Source organism: Lathyrus oleraceus, chromosome 5, assembly GCF_024323335.1.
Source record: "Lathyrus oleraceus cultivar Zhongwan6 chromosome 5, CAAS_Psat_ZW6_1.0, whole genome shotgun sequence".
Classification (NCBI taxonomy): domain Eukaryota; kingdom Viridiplantae; phylum Streptophyta; class Magnoliopsida; order Fabales; family Fabaceae; genus Lathyrus; species Lathyrus oleraceus.
In genome coordinates this window covers 548,743,406-548,760,898 of record NC_066583.1, presented here as the reverse complement: position 1 = coordinate 548,760,898, position 17,493 = coordinate 548,743,406, and the positions used below count along the sequence as shown (strand labels likewise).

The 17,493-nt window shown below is 39.6% G+C and overlaps 1 pseudogene; it reads right to left on the bottom strand.

Moving 5' to 3' along the window:
* Positions 1-4,755: 4,755 nt before the first annotated feature.
* LOC127089316 (uncharacterized) lies at positions 4,756-4,855 on the bottom strand (annotated as a pseudogene).
* Between the last annotated feature and the right edge of the window lie 12,638 nt (positions 4,856-17,493).

The following is a 17,493-nucleotide window of genomic DNA, read 5'->3' as shown; positions in this document are numbered from 1 at the left end:
TTGGGGTCTTACAGATGCCCCTATTTAAGGTCATTCTAGCCGGAGAAGTGAAGGTTAAAATCTTCATCTCGACGCGGTAGAATGGGCTTAAATAACAATAATGAGACAAATTTTGGTCCCTAAGAGACCTCATGATGCGAATGTATGAATGCAAAACAAACAACTCTGTGGGGATATGTTCACAAAGAAGAAAAGACGGTCCATCGGAGTAATACACTCACCAGGAACAGAGACTCTAACAGGACTCTTATAGGGATAAGAAAAAAGAATGCGTGAGCAGGACACGACTCTGAATTAGGGGAAAAGAGAACTGACACTGCGCGAGCAGGACACGACTCGACTGGAGACCTTACTGGGGAGTAAAGGACTCAAACTGGGGAAAAGAGTTCCAAAGGAAGACAAATCCAATGAAAGGACTCAAGCTGACTCAAAGATGTGTGTGCTGGTAAAACGCCAACGCAACAAAACTATCTACAAAGGATACTTCGGATCAAAATCCGGACTCAGGCTGGGGAAAGATTCACACAGAACCTCCCTGCCGGGGAAAATTGCATATATTGGGGAAAACGCCAATACAGCAAAAGGGTAAATCACAACAGAAACTCCGATGGGGAATGTCTAACAAAGACTCTCCAGAGGAAGCAAAAGGATGAGGTGTTACCGGTGTAATACCCCAAAATTTACCCTTCATTTTTCCCGAAAAAAAAAAAAAACGAAAAAAAACGAAAAAAAAACGAAAAAAAACGAAAAAAAAAAAAACGAAAAAAAAAACGAAAAAAATAAATAATTTAATTAATTAATTAATTAATTAATTAATTAAATAAATAAAATAAATAAATAAAATATAACAAATTATTTTGGACTTGGGTCTCCCTCATTTGAGCCCATTACCCACGAAAATCAGTCTATAAATACTGAAGTTTCAGTAGAGGAAAACACACTTGGAGTTACACTTGGAGTTACACTGGGAGATTCACTGGAGAAAGAAGGAAGAGAAGCAAAACCCTGAGGAAAAGATAGTGAGAGAAAAGCCAACAGAGTTCAGAGCAACCTCCAAACCCTGAAAGGAACTCAACTTGTAAACCTCACGGGCGCAACTCAATCAAGCTCTCCAATCAGGTTTGCCCTATATCCATCATCTTTATGCCTTTTATTTGAATGCTCTAAATGTATGAGGTATTATGGGTGAATTTGATACCTTTTTGTGAGCCTTTTGTGAATTTTGATGGAATTATTCATGTGGTTACATTTTGATTTAGGGGCAACTCTGGGTTACCCTATTTTGTTTATTCTAACCTGTCTTGTGTTTCCATGGCATTGTTTTCTCTTGATTTCATCCTACTACTCTAACCCTTTGTCGAGTTTTGTGAGGGCTCACATGGCTTTCGCAGGGACACTCGCGTGGTTTCCCACTTTATTTGTGGGATACCCCCTGGAGTTTTATTCTGATTATTCGTGTTGACTGATTTCCTTTGACGGTCCAGCTGGAGACATTTCAGGGTTTCTTGCCCCTTTAACTGCTATAGCTTCGGATCTTTATCCGTGTGGTAATTTTTTCCCTTTCTCATACTTTATCGCTTTCTTAGCTGGAAGACCTCGATAGGAGGCAATGTTTGAGCCCCTTGGTGGCATTTTACTTTGAGATACATGTTTTGTGTTTTGTATTCATATCCCTGCAGGTAGCGCGGTTCCTTCGTCAAGGACTGCCTTTTTGCCCTCGAGCATCCCAAACCCTAAAACCCAAAGCAACACGTTTACTCCTTCTACTACAGGCGAGTAAGTCTCCAAAGGCCGAGCATCCGGTAGATTGCGTAGTAACGTTGTTCGTCCAAAACCCAATCCATAACCCCGTAGTTAGCCGAACTACGGCTTGCTCTGATTCTCATTCCAGATGAGATACGTAGGCATAAGACGCGATGTCTTAGCGAGCACACATCCCCCCAACTCATAGGTCAGCCGAGCTACGAAGACTCTGATTCTCATATTCAGATGAGATACGTATGCAGTGGATGCAACATCCGCGCGAGTCATTTTCATTTAACCCTTTTTTTGTTTTTTTTGGCAAACAGCATAAGATAAACCCACACCCTTTAGACAAGAACTACAAAAGTGGATCCCGTAGAGTACTACGGATGCGTAGGGGTGCTAATACCTTCCCTTCGCGTAACCGACTCCCGAACCCAAGATTTGGTTGCGAGACCCCGTCTTGTCCTTTCCTTTTTCAGGTTTACTTCGAGCTTTTCCTTTCCCTCCCTTGGGATAAATAACGCACGGTGGCGACTCTTCTGTCATTCTCTTTCGCCGGTTGTTTTTTTCGCACACTGTATTTTTCAGGTTGCGACAGCTGGCGACTCTGCTGGGGACATTGATAACATGAAATTATATCACATTTTAGGACTTAATTCAATTAGATTATATTATCATTTACTTTAATTTATCTCATTTTATCAGATATTATGCGGTATTTCCTTTCTATTTATGTCAGGTATCCATTTTGAAGCAAAAGTGAAAAAGGGAAGAAAAGGAGGTGTAAAAAGGAATAAAAAGGAAACAAATAACAAAGACCAAGCCCAGCCCAAAGAAAGCGCACGTTGTACCTGTGACGGGCGTCACAAAGGTTGTGACGAGCGTCACACTAAGCACACTCCTGTGACGAGCGTCACACATGGTGTGACGGACGTCACACCATTCCCCTATATTTTTGGCACTAGGAACTCAACTGACCACGTTGAAAGCTATTTCCACGCTTGACCCTCGGAACGAAAAGACCGCGCATACGGAAACCCTTGGAAAGCCGTTACACAAGTAGCAGTATAAATAGCAGCTAATTGGGAAAGCTCAGGGTTCGGAGATTTTCCACGCTTTTCGCCGTTCTCTCATTTTTTCTTCCAGCAGTTTAGGCTTATATTTTTATAGTATTACTTTGCAGAATTTTTATTGTTTTACCTTTTTGCAATTCTATTTTCTTTTCTAGCATTCAATTAATTCTTTTCGCACAATAGTTTCTACACCGGAAACTATTGTGCAACTTTTACCGGATCTAACCTTACGTTAGAATCTAGTTTTTTTTATATTTTTCCTTGGTTTAAGTTATTGTTTAATTGAAGAATCCGAGAACAAATCCTACCGGCTTGTGGTGGAGTGTTCAAGACTATTGTTTAACGCATTCAGGTTCTTTAATCATTATTTAATGCTTTGTTTTATTAATTATTTATATTATCTGCCTGGGATGAGTCTGTTTATGCATGATATGTATTTTTGTTTGTTTAGCATGTCTGGCTAATTTGCCTAGATATCGGTATGTAAAGTAAGCGTAATAAGGGATCAAGACTAAGTCGGTCTAATTAAACTTAAAATTAAAATCAATCTTTTTACGGTCTCAATTTACAGGTTTAATAACAAGATTTTTTACAAAAGTAAAAGACATAAAGAAGTTAAAATCAATAGAGCGAGAGTTTGAGGTTTTAACTGGACAGTGTAAATTAGGCATTAATTCTAGATCAGGGCGAGAGCAAGTTTTAGAGTTAATTAAATTCTGACCTTTTCCAAAAAGTATTCTTAAAGATTGAATGTGAGGACGAGAGTTAAGCATTCGGGTTTAATTGTATAACCTAAGTCAACAGAGCGAGAGTTTGAGATAAAGGTGTTTAAAACGGTCAGTGTTTTCTTAAAAAGAGTTTCTGCAACTTTATTGCTTTCAAAATGTGGTTTTTGACTTAATTATAAGTGACAGCTACATTAACATAAAATCATGGTTTATTCAACAGAGCGAGAGTTTGAGATAAAACCTTTAATCAATAAAGTTAACTGAAACGATTTATTTTAAAACCAAGAAACCGACAAAGAATTGATTCCCTAATTACGACGAACTACATACCGATATCCGCTTTATTAATATTTAATCTAGATCTTAGTTTAGTTTTTAGCTTCGCCCCCAAACAATCAACCATTATTCACCTTAGCTTTACGTAGTAACCTTAGATAACGGTATATCGATTCATAAGTCCCTGTGGGATCGATATCTTTTAAAACTACGCGATAGAACTGTGCACTTGCAGTTTGTACCCCAAATTCGACTCATAAAGTCGAGCGATCAAGTTTTTGGCGCCGTTGCCGGGGACTTCTATTTAATCGATATCGTAACTCTTCCGTTACGCTGTAGAGACTAAGGTTTCTCTTTTCTTCTATTCTTTCTTTCGTTGATTTGTATACCACGCACTCGCTCACAAGGCGAACCGCTCTATTTATGAAGCAACGATATCGAACTATATCTCCGAGTCTTACGACGAATTCGGGAATATCGTGCTGCAAACAATCTCCCTCCTATAGAACTTCCTGATTTCAAAGACCTTTTTCCTTCGATAACCGAGATGGCAGAACCAGCTCGTGCTCTTAGAGATTACGCCGCTCCATCGCAAGATGAGCCGCATTCAAGTATTGCTCCGCCCGTAATCGAAGCAAACAACTTCGAACTTAAACCTTCGCTGTTGCAGGCGGTGCAACAGAACCAATTCTCTGGAAATCCTACCGAGGATCCAAACCTTCATTTATCCGTATTTGTTCAATACGCTGATACTGTTAAAGCTAATGATGTCACTTCAGAGGCAATTCGACTTCGTCTTTTTCCTTTCTCATTAAGAGATAGCGCTAGAAGATGGCTTCAATCTCTCCCTTCCAACTCAGTCACCACATGGAATGAGTTGAAGAAAGTTTTTCTTGCCCGATACTTTCCGCCAAGCAAAACAGCTATGTTAAGAGCCCAGATAAACGGATTTAAACAGAAAGACAACGAGTCTCTTTTCGAAGCATGGGAAAGATACAAAGACATGATGAGACTTTGCCCACACCATGGTTTGGAAGACTGGTTAGTAATTCACACATTTTATAATGGTCTCTTATACAACACAAGGTTAACAATAGACGCCGCTGCAGGTGGTGCATTAATGAACAAACCTTATGCTGATGCTTACCAGCTTATCGAGAGCATGGCCCAAAACCACTATCAGTGGGGAACCGAACGAACGACGGTGGAAAAACCTCAAACGAAAACTGGCATGTACGAGATAAGTAACCTTGATCACGTTAACGCAAAAGTGGATGCTTTGGTCCAGAAAATTGAAAGTTTAAACGTATCACCTCCAGCCGCCGTGGTTGCTATAACTCAAAATTGCGAGGTCTGTGGAATCCAAGGCCACACTCCTACGGACTGTCAACTCTTGACAGGAATCCAAGCAGAACAAGTAAACTATGCTCAAGGAAGCCCCTATTCGAACACCTATAACTCAAATTGGAAGAACCATCCAAACTTTTCATATAAGAGCAATAACGCTTTGTACGCACCTGGACAGTCTCCAAATCAAGCCCCAGCTATACCTCCGGGATATCAGAAACCGAACCCATCCATGCCTAACAATAACGCCCCTAGGAAATCCAACTTGGAAATCATGATGGAAAACTTTATAGCTTCCCAACAACAAACCAATAAAGATTTCTTAAACCAGAATGTACACACTGGCGAACAACTTAAACAACTAGCAAGCAAAGTAGATGCCTTGGCTACCCATAACAAAATGCTGGAAACACAAATATCACAAGTAGCTCAACAACAAGCACCTACTGCTGCCCCAACTGGTACATTCCCTGGACAGCCCCAACCTAACCCGAGAAGCCACGCTCATGCAATTATATTAAGAAGTGGAACGGAAGTGGAAGGACCGTCTGATCCAAGGATAGAAAACCAAAACCCTAAGATATCAACTGAGGGAAGTGAACCTAAGGAAAAGGAAGAGAGTAATAAGGAAACCCTAGAAAAGAAGGAACCTTATGTACCTCCACCACCTTACAAACCACCTATACCTTACCCTCAAAGGCTTGTTAAAACCAAAGATGCGGGCCAATTTAGAAAATTTGTTGATCTCCTTAAACAATTAAACGTTACAATCCCGTTCACCGAAGCTATTACGCAGATGCCCTCATATGCTAAATTCTTAAAAGAAATCCTTTCTAATAAGAGGAAACTTGAGGATAGCGAAACCGTTACACTCCCTGCCGAATGTAGCGCTATAATCCAAAACATGCCCCCTAAACTCAAGGATCCAGGTAGTTTCTCTATACCCTGTCACATAGGAAAATTTGTCATCGACAAAGCCCTATGCGATTTAGGAGCCGGAATTAGCGTTATGCCTTTATCCATATGTAAGAAACTGGAAATGGGAGAATTAAGACCAACCAAAATGTCTGTGCAACTAGCAGATCGTTCCATCAAATATCCTGTAGGAATCCTTGAAAACGTTCCCGTACGCATAGGTCAATTCTACATTCCCACTGATTTTACAATTATGGACATTAGAGAAGATGATATTACACCCATTATACTGGGAAGACCATTCTTAGCAACTGCCGGTGCAATCATAGACGTAAAACGAGGACGACTCACCTTCGAAGTAGGTGAAGAGAAAATTGAATTCATTCCTTCCCAATTCTTGAAAGCACCTGCAATAGAAGATACATGTTACTTCATGGATATCATCGATGAATGCATAAAAGAAGCAGAGTTAGAAGAAGACAAATCATCTGACTGCCTTGTAGAAGACAGATCTAACCAATGTTTAGCAATAACACCGGATCCTACGCAATGTCTTAACAAACCAACCCCTGATCTGAAAACACTTCCCAAAAATCTGAGATATGAATTCCTAGACTTAGAACTTGAACGACCTGTGATAGTTAATGCAGACCTAGGGAGACTCGAAACAGAAAAACTCTTACATATCTTAAGGAAGTACCCAACCGCACTAGGGTACCACATCACCGATCTTAAAGGAATAAGTCCTTCTATTTGTATGCACCGCATCATGTTAGAAGAAGACTGTAAAACCTCTAGGGAACACCAGAGAAGACTAAATCCGATCCTGAGTGAGGTAGTAAAGAAGGAAATAACCAAGTTATTGGAAGCAGGTATTATATATCCTATATCTGATAGCAAATGGGTTAGTCCTGTGCACGTTGTACCAAAGAAAGGAGGCATAACCGTTATTGAAAACGAAAAAGGGGAAACTATAACTAAACGAATCGAATCAGGATGGAGAATGTGCATTGATTATAGGAAACTAAACAAAGCAACCCGAAAAGATCATTTCCCTTTACCATTCATTGACCAAATGTTAGAACGATTAGCAAAACATTCACATTTCTGTTATCTAGACGGTTATTCAGGCTTCTTTCAAATACCAATTCACCCTGATGACCAAGAAAAGACAACGTTCACATGCCCTTTTGGTACCTTCGCTTATAGACGAATGCCGTTTGGTCTGTGTAATGCCCCTGCAACCTTTCAAAGATGCATGATGGCAATTTTCGTCGACTTTCTCGAAAACATCATGGAAGTATTTATGGATGACTTTTCTGTATACGGACAAAGTTTTGAAGAATGCCTTGAAAACCTGGAAAGAGTTCTTGAGCGATGTGTAAAAGTAAACTTAGTACTTAATTGGGAAAAGTGCCACTTTATGGTACAAGAAGGAATTGTCTTAGGACACATCATCTCGAACAGAGGAATTGAAGTAGACAAGGCCAAAATAGAGGTAATCGAAAATCTTCAACCCCCAAGAACCGTGAGAGAAGTACGAAGCTTTTTAGGACACGCCGGTTTTTACCGACGATTCATCAAAGACTTCTCTAAGATAACTAAACCTTTAACCGGACTGTTGATGAAAGATGCTGAATTCATATTCGATGATAACTGTTTAAAAGCATTTCAAACGCTTAAGCAAGCATTGATCTCCGCACCCATAATGCAGACACCAGACTGGAACGAACCATTTGAAATAATGTGCGATGCCAGCGATTATGCTGTAGGTGCTGTTTTAAAACAACGAAAGGATAAAAAGCTTCACGTTATATATTACGCAAGCAGAACCCTGGATGAAGCACAAATGAATTACGCCACTACCGAGAAAGAACTCCTAGCAGTGGTATTTGCGCTAGATAAATTTCGTTCTTACTTGGTTGGAGCTAAAATAATAGTTTACACTGATCACGCTGCTATCAAGTACCTTTTAACAAAAAAGGATGCTAAACCTAGACTCCTAAGATGGATCTTGTTGCTACAAGAATTCGACTTAGAAATCAAGGACAAGAAAGGAACTGAAAACGTAGTAGCAGACCACCTCTCTAGACTTGAGAACCTTGAACCGGAAAGAATATCAATTAATGATGATTTCTCGTATGACAAACTTATAGCTACTTTGGAAGAGAACAACTCCGACATGCAAGTAGAAACCACCTTAGCTATATCTGCCACACCATGGTACGCTGATCTCGTCAATTATTTAGCTGCCGGAATAGTTCCACCTACTTTATCTTACCAGCAGAAGAAACGATTCTTCTACGACATAAAACACTATTACTGGGATGATCCCTTACTCTTCAAAAGAGGCCCCGATGGTATTTTCCGTCGATGTATACCCGAAGAAGAGGTAGAAAATATAATCCAATACTGCCACTCCGCTCCTTATGGTGGACACACAAGTACATCCAAGACCTGCTCTAAAATCCTACAAGCCGGCTTTTATTGGCCAACTATATGGAAGGACGTACATGCGGCTATTAAGGAATGTGACAAATGTCAATGCACGGGAAACATATCTAGACGTGACGAGATGCCACAAAAAGGTATTTTGGAAGTAGAGATCTTCGACGTGTGGGGAATAGACTTCATGGGACCTTTTCCATCCTCTTTCGGTAACAAATACATACTCGTGGCAGTTGACTACGTATCAAAATGGATCGAAGCTGTAGCCTCCCCAACAAACGACACCCGAGTAGTAACTAGACTCTTTAAGAATATAATATTTCCGAGATTTGGCATCCCAAGAATAGTAGTCAGTGATGGTGGATCGCACTTTATATCCAAGGTACTCGAAAAATTATTATTTAAATATGGAGTGAGACATAGGATAGCGACACCTTACCACCCTCAGACCAGTGGACAAGTGGAAGTATCTAACAGAGAAATCAAGCAAATACTAGAAAAAACGGTCGCCACTTCAAGGAAAGATTGGTCATTGAAATTACCAGAAGCTTTGTGGGCATACCGAACTGCTTATAAAACCCCCATAGGGACGACCCCATTTAAGCTCATTTATGGAAAATCCTGTCACCTCCCGGTAGAATTAGAACATAAAGCCTATTGGGCTATTAGAAATATGAATCTAAACTATAAAGCCGCCGGTGAAAAGAGAATCCTTGACATAAACGAATTAGAAGAACTCAGAAGAGACGCCTATGAAAATGCCAGAATCTATAAAGAAAGAACAAAACAATGGCATGACAAGCGTATATCAAGGAAAATCTTCAAGCAAGGCGACGCAGTCCTTTTATTTAACTCTAGACTAAAGTTATTCCCGGGAAAACTACGATCCAGATGGTCAGGACCTTTTCATATCACTAACATCTTCCCCAGTGGAGCAATAGAAATTAAAGGCAAATCCACAGAACCGTTTACCGTAAACGGACAACGTCTAAAACACTATCATTATGCGGAAACCAATGGAGATTCGCAAATCCTACACTTAGACGAAATGCCCCCAGGACCTATAGACCATACTTAACAGTTTCTTTGTCGAGCTTGCGACATTTAAACAAAGCGCTTAGTGGGAGACAACCCACAATTATTTTCTTATTCTATTATTATCATTTTCCTATTTTTTTTCTAAATTATTCTTTTAATTTCTGTTTAGTATTAATTCCTGATTTATTTCAATTCAAAAGAAAAAATAAAATAAAATATATATAATAATAATTTTTTCCTCTTTCGGCATTTGGCCAAATCCTGACTAAAACTCATGTTTTCTTTTCTCTAGCTAACACTAACCAGATGGGACATTTTGATCGTATGAGTATCAAATTCAGAGGAATGGCTCAGAAACAAAAGTTTGAAGAACTAGCCACTAGAGAGATGCTACCTAGTTTATATGCTGATGATTGGGCTATGACTGCCCTTGGACTTAGACAGAGTGTCCTGTATTTGCTGAACCAGATAGGATGGGAGACGTCCCCTATCCTGAGACATTTCACCACCTACCGGAGACTCACACTAGAATTCCTTAGCTCATTAATCTATCTACCCAGCCATGGAAAAGGAATTAGCAGAGGTTTTATCCAGTTCAGAATGTTCAATATGGAGTACCAATTTAATATTAGAGACTTTACCAATCTTTTGGGTTTTCCTACCTCCTTTGACACATTCACAGTAAGCCAGGAAGAACTTTTTGAACATAGAGAACTTGAACACTTTTGGGGTAAGCTGACTGGAAATGATGAGCCCGAAGAACATGAGTTTCTCTCTGGAAACATACACAACCCGGCCTTTCGCTATTTCCATAAGATCCTGACCCACACTTTATTTGGGAAGAAGCCAAATAGTACTTCAGTTTCACGTGATGAACTCTTCATCATATTTTGTGCTTCCCAGAACCGTCCAGTAAACGGTGCCACTTTTATGTTAGCTAATTTGGACCACCTTATCCAGGATGAGCGAGCACCCATCAGAATAGGCGGTTTGATAACTATGATAGGTAATGCTATTGGATTACGTCAGCCTATGCTTGACCTGAGCCCTTTTTGTGGCATTACTACTATGAGTATACCCTTCCTCTTCAACACTATGTTTATAGCAAACCTTGGGACTGATGAGTTTGAGCTTATAATTAATAACCAAGTTCTTTGCCTATTCACCATGCCTGATCCTAGGACTAGTGTTCATAACCGCAGTAACTGGCTCTACAACCTGAACGAAACTCCCTCTCCTGCTAGATCCACTGAATCCATCCAGGATTATGAGATTTGTGATGACTATGAGACTTATGATGACCAGATCCCTCATGCTGAATCTGACCCTCAGACACCATCCGGGTATTATGAGATTGACCCTCCTCCTCAGCCTGTTCAGACCGAAGAATCAGCCATATCCGACCTCCGGCATCATATGCCCGGAACTGATTATAACACCGCCATTGAAGCTTTGATGTCAGAACAAGATGCCCTCAGAGGAGAATTTACTAACATGAGACACGAAGTTCTAGGATACATGAGCAGTATGACGAATCAGTTTCACGAGTTGCTACATCATGTTAACTCTTTTGCTCCTCCGGCCAGAGATCGTACAGAGGGATAGAATTTAGTTATTTTTCTAAGTTATTTAGTTTTAAGTTAGATTATTTATTAATGTTATTTGAATTCATGTTCACATTTATTTCTCTTTCATTTCATTGTTTTCCTTTCCTGTATTACTTTATGATCATTATATTGAAGTTGTTTATTTAATTTTATTATGCAATAGCTATTATGCTCTACTGTTGCTACCTATGAATTATTATTATACAAAGCAGATTAAGCGTGCACAATAAATTAAATTGCAGAATAAACCAATCATAAGCAAAACAAAACAAAATAAATAACAAAAATTAAATCCTTTACCAAAGTGATTCTGTGAAACGCTACTGAAGCCTTGCCAAAATGGAATGTGTGACGAGCGTCCACAAATCCATAACGGACGGCACACCAAGTGCCTGTTACGAACGTCACACCCCTGTGACGAGCGTAACACCCTTCAGACTAGTGAACGTTAAGGAGCCGTTGGAGACGAACGTTACACCTTTTTATTTTTACCTTCCCCATTAATTTCCATTCAACCACACTTAATTACTTTTCAACCACTTCTTCTTTCCAACTTCCAAATTCTTCTCCTATAAATACCCACCAAACCTTCCTTCATTCACCACAAACCATTCTCTCCTATCAAATACATTTCTTTTCTTTCCAAATCACCCCTTCAAAAATTCATTCATCACAATGGCGGGAAATCAGAATTTTGGAAATATCATCTTCCGATCCGAAGATGAAAATTATCAAAGGGAGCAATTCGAGCGTTTCCAACAGCGAGGCGTCGTTTCCACCAGGTACCCCGATTTAACTTGTTTACAACAATTAGGCTTACTCCAAGGTATCGAATGGATGCTCCGTCAAGCCAACTTAACCTTCCTTTGCACTCATAATCAACCCACCTACCCATCCCTAACCTTAGAATTCTTAAGTTCATACGACTACACCACTCCCACCGGTGAAGACGGATTTTTAACCGGTACCGCAACCTTCCGTATGTTTAACACCGAGTACTCCTTAACCCAAAACCAATTGAGTACCATGCTACAATTTCTCATAGAAGGTCTGCTACACCCCAGAATCCCTCCAAACTCAAACTGGAACACAGTTGGCGTTTTCGGCCTTTTTAAGAAAATTTCCGGTATAGATACCTACAACTGGGAAGAGCTCCTTCTCTCCCATATACATAACCCCACTATCCGGTACTTTATCCGCATCTTGCAAAACACAGTTTTTGGAAGACCAAACAACAACAAGGTCAACTCAAAGGAGCTATTCTTCCTCCAGTGCGTCTTCGAACCAGATACTCAGGTAAACGCCGCCTCCTTTCTATTTCATCATATCCGCACCTTATGTGCTAGAGGCCGGCAACCTTTTATAATTGGTGGATTAATCACCACCATAGCACTTGGCCTAAACCTAGGGGATAAACTCCAAACTTTAGAATCTCTACCTCCCCTATCTATGGATATCAGCTACTGTCGATCCAGCCGCCTGATTAAGAACAGAGTAGGCGGAGGATATTATCTTATGGTGAACAACCAGGCAGTCCCAAGCGTTGTTCTACCAAATATCGCCCTAACTGATGTCACAAACCCCGACCGCCACCTCTATGATCTAAACGCTCCCGAAGCCACCGAGCCTTCACAAACAAACCCGCACACAGACGAGTTTGAAGCAATGGAGCAAGGTGATCATCCGCCTACACAACAGTCAGTCCCGCTCAACCCTTCCGGCAATGCAACTGGCTCCTCCTCCCAACGTCGTCGACGAAGAAGGCCTGCAACCAACGACGACATCATGGATGCTATTGAGGGTATGCAGGCACAGAATGTCGAGATGATGCAGATAATGCATCAAATGCAACAACAACAGGATGCTAGAAATGCCATAACCGACCAGCGGTTTACTGAGTTGTTCAGCAGGTTCGACAACTTAGACTTACGTCAGAGATCACCAGGTCCAAGAACCAGAGGCGGAAGACAACCTTAGTTGTAGTTTCTCTTTCCTTTCCATATTGTATTTCATTTCCTTAAAACATTGGGGACAATGTTTAGTTTAAGTATGGGGGGGAAACCATGTTCTTTCTATTTCCATTTCTTCAAGTATGTACCTTTTCCTCCATTGTTATTTTAATTACTATTAAAAAAAAAAAATCTATTATTTTAAGTTAAGTCCCGAGTGTGAATAAAATTCGTATTATCTATTCCCCTCAATTTTCTTGAGCCATAACAAAAATTTAACACACCAAATAAGTATAAAGGTTGCTTATTTTATAAAACTTGAGTGAAATCAAAACAAAAATTATTACCATAACAACGCTCTGAGAACCTCAACATGTTAGATCAGGATAAGTACCTATTATACCGATTCCTTGAACTTTTAGTTTTATAGTAACCCCAAGTAGTTTATACGAGAAGTCAGCACCATCTTAATAGCAAACTACGTGGAGAGCCGATGAATATAAGTGGATGATTCCCAAAGTAACGAGAATAAATAAATAAATATATATATATAAATATATCAGGAAATGCACTAATTAAATTAGGTGATCCTTACCAGATCATTTAATCTAAAGGTTGCAGATCATACAAAAACACAATATGAAAGATCCATTATGAGTTGGTTCAGTAGGTATCTGGTACTGAACTCGGTAGGGCGGACTACGGTTCGATCCCCCGCAATTTGCATTGGACTGAATAACGAAGTTATCCGACTTATGTACCAGAACTTCTAGCTAAAAGGGGGATCATAATCACTAACCGGTTACTCCACTATGTGCGCGAAAAGATAAAGGGCTTAATGTGATTTCGCTAGAATGAAAACGGGTGAAATAAGAATAAGGGAACCAGGATAGCTATAATAGCAGCACTTGAACTGATTTGCACAAGGCAGGGTTATCTAGGTTGTGACGGTAGTTGTTGATATCAAGATTTAACTCAAGTTGCTTCTAAACAAAATCCAATTGCAACCTATTACGAATTGATGTGTGTTTTGAAATTTCATCTGGCTAAATTTTTAAAACGATTTCTATACTGTATTTTGCTTGAGGACAAGCAAAGATCTAAGTATGGGGGAGTTTGATAACATGAAATTATATCACATTTTAGGACTTAATTCAATTAGATTATATTATCATTTACTTTAATTTATCTCATTTTATCAGATATTATGCGGTATTTCCTTTCTATTTATGTCAGGTATCCATTTTGAAGCAAAAGTGAAAAAGGGAAGAAAAGGAGGTGTAAAAAGGAATAAAAAGGAAACAAATAACAAAGACCAAGCCCAGCCCAAAGAAAGCGCACGTTGTACCTGTGACGGGCGTCACAAAGGTTGTGACGAGCGTCACACTAAGCACACTCCTGTGACGAGCGTCACACATGGTGTGACGGACGTCACACCATTCCCCTATATTTTTGGCACTAGGAACTCAACTGACCACGTTGAAAGCTATTTCCACGCTTGACCCTCGGAACGAAAAGACCGCGCATACGGAAACCCTTGGAAAGCCGTTACACAAGTAGCAGTATAAATAGCAGCTAATTGGGAAAGCTCAGGGTTCGGAGATTTTCCACGCTTTTCGCCGTTCTCTCATTTTTTCTTCCAGCAGTTTAGGCTTATATTTTTATAGTATTACTTTGCAGAATTTTTATTGTTTTACCTTTTTGCAATTCTATTTTCTTTTCTAGCATTCAATTAATTCTTTTCGCACAATAGTTTCTACACCGGAAACTATTGTGCAACTTTTACCGGATCTAACCTTACGTTAGAATCTAGTTTTTTTTTTCCTTGGTTTAAGTTATTGTTTAATTGAAGAATCCGAGAACAAATCCTACCGGCTTGTGGTGGAGTGTTCAAGACTATTGTTTAACGCATTCAGGTTCTTTAATCATTATTTAATGCTTTGTTTTATTAATTATTTATATTATCTGCCTGGGATGAGTCTGTTTATGCATGATATGTATTTTTGTTTGTTTAGCATGTCTGGCTAATTTGCCTAGATATCGGTATGTAAAGTAAGCGGAATAAGGGATCAAGACTAAGTCGGTCTAATTAAACTTAAAATTAAAATCAATCTTTTTACGGTCTCAATTTACAGGTTTAATAACAAGATTTTTTACAAAAGTAAAAGACATAAAGAAGTTAAAATCAATAGAGCGAGAGTTTGAGGTTTTAACTGGACAGTGTAAATTAGGCATTAATTCTAGATCAGGGCGAGAGCAAGTTTTAGAGTTAATTAAATTCTGACCTTTTCCAAAAAGTATTCTTAAAGATTGAATGTGAGGACGAGAGTTAAGCATTCGGGTTTAATTGTATAACCTAAGTCAACAGAGCGAGAGTTTGAGATAAGGGTGTTTAAAACGGTCAGTGTTTTCTTAAAAAGAGTTTCTGCAACTTTATTGCTTTCAAAAAGTGGTTTTTGACTTAATTATAAGTGACAGCTACATTAACATAAAATCATGGTTTATTCAACAGAGCGAGAGTTTGAGATAAAACCTTTAATCAATAAAGTTAACTGAAACGATTTATTTTAAAACCAAGAAACCGACAAAGAATTGATTCCCTAATTACGACGAACTACATACCGATATCCGCTTTATTAATATTTAATCTAGATCTTAGTTTAGTTTTTAGCTTCGCCCCCAAACAATCAACCATTATTCACCTTAGCTTTACGTAGTAACCTTAGATAACGGTATATCGATTCATAAGTCCCTGTGGGATCGATATCTTTTAAAACTACGCGATAGAACTGTGCACTTGCAGTTTGTACCCCAAATTCGACTCATAAAGTCGAGCGATCAGACATTAAGAAGTTGACCTCTTGCTGGTCCATCTTCCCTAAGCGAGTCCCTCCTAGCTTTTGTAGTTTGTTTGTTTATTGGGTGTTCATGCTTTTGTACAGTTATTTATTTACCTGCTTTACCTTATTACATTGTGTACATATCATTGTTGTATCTGTTTCTGTTGGCTGGCTGCTTGGTGATCTTTGTGAGATGAGTTCTATACCCGAACTCGAGTGCACTTAAGATAGGAGAATGGCATAGTCCTATCAACTTGTGTGGAGTATTCCTTAGCGAGTTGACTTGCAAGCCCATTCACTTGGTGGAGGTCATGTTGAGATCAATAATGTCACATAAGTAAGTTGTGGTTAGACATTACTTGTTCCAATATAGACCTAAGAAGCCAAGGACCTTAGTTTACCTAACCCATCTTGGCCTATTCGTAGGACGTAGTGCGAAAGTCGTTCAAATGTAAGATTTGATACGATTGTTACGCGATACTACACTCATAAGAGTCTCTCTTGAGAATATTGTTGGAATACGAGTAGTCGTTCCTCTAATAATATTCGAAAGATGGGGTTATGACTATGGGAACCTTTTTGTAGAACATGTTTGGCAGGTTTAAACCTTAGTACACTCCTTTTGGGTGGTTCTTAACCTAAACTCCATGCTCGTGACTTGCGACAAACCCTTGATTCATGGTTGATCCGATCAGGTATCATTAATATCAATGAAACTCGGGTGTTGATAAGGTGTAAACCATAATCCGCCAAAATGGGTGGTTGATATTAAGGATAACATGATTCATCCCATGACCTTTGTTCGGTGTGCTCTTGATTTCTCTCCAGACAGTGCAACCTGACAGATGTTCAAGCAGATACAACAATCCTGATTGACATACCACTGCATTGCATTCACATTATCACATCATTTGCATTCATATCATTTAACACATGTTTATCCTTTTCAAGGGGGTTTAAATCTTCTTCTTGATTCTAGTCGGGGTTTTCTTCTTACGCTGTGTATCAAATGTGAGACTGGAATCAAGGAGGTAGAATACCTTTTGGAATTGATAAACATGTCATTGCATTTGCATAGTCATCCGCATGTCTTGCATAACAGGTACCGCCACAGTGTTCTCGGTTTGTTTGGTGTCCCACTAGCAGGATAGCTGACTCAGGCATTCATCGATACGGTACCCGAAGGAATCAACAGAGAGCAATGGAGAGCCTACAAGCAGAGCTCGCCGAGATGAAGATTCGCATGAATCAATTCATGGATTTGGTTCAAGGGGTGGCTCAAGGACAGCAGGAGCTTAGATTGTTGGTACAGAGGGATCCCCCTATTACTCAACCGGAGACGTTGGCTGATCCTCCAGCTGGAGAGGCTAATGGTCCCAATGGACCAGGGCCTATCCCGATCCCGCGTATCAACCTAGATCAACAACCCATTCAGGATGGTAAGGATGATCAGTTCCCTTTGCTTCAGGAAGACTTTGGCATGGACCCCATGTTTAAAAGATTGGAAGAAAGGTTGAAGGCAGTGG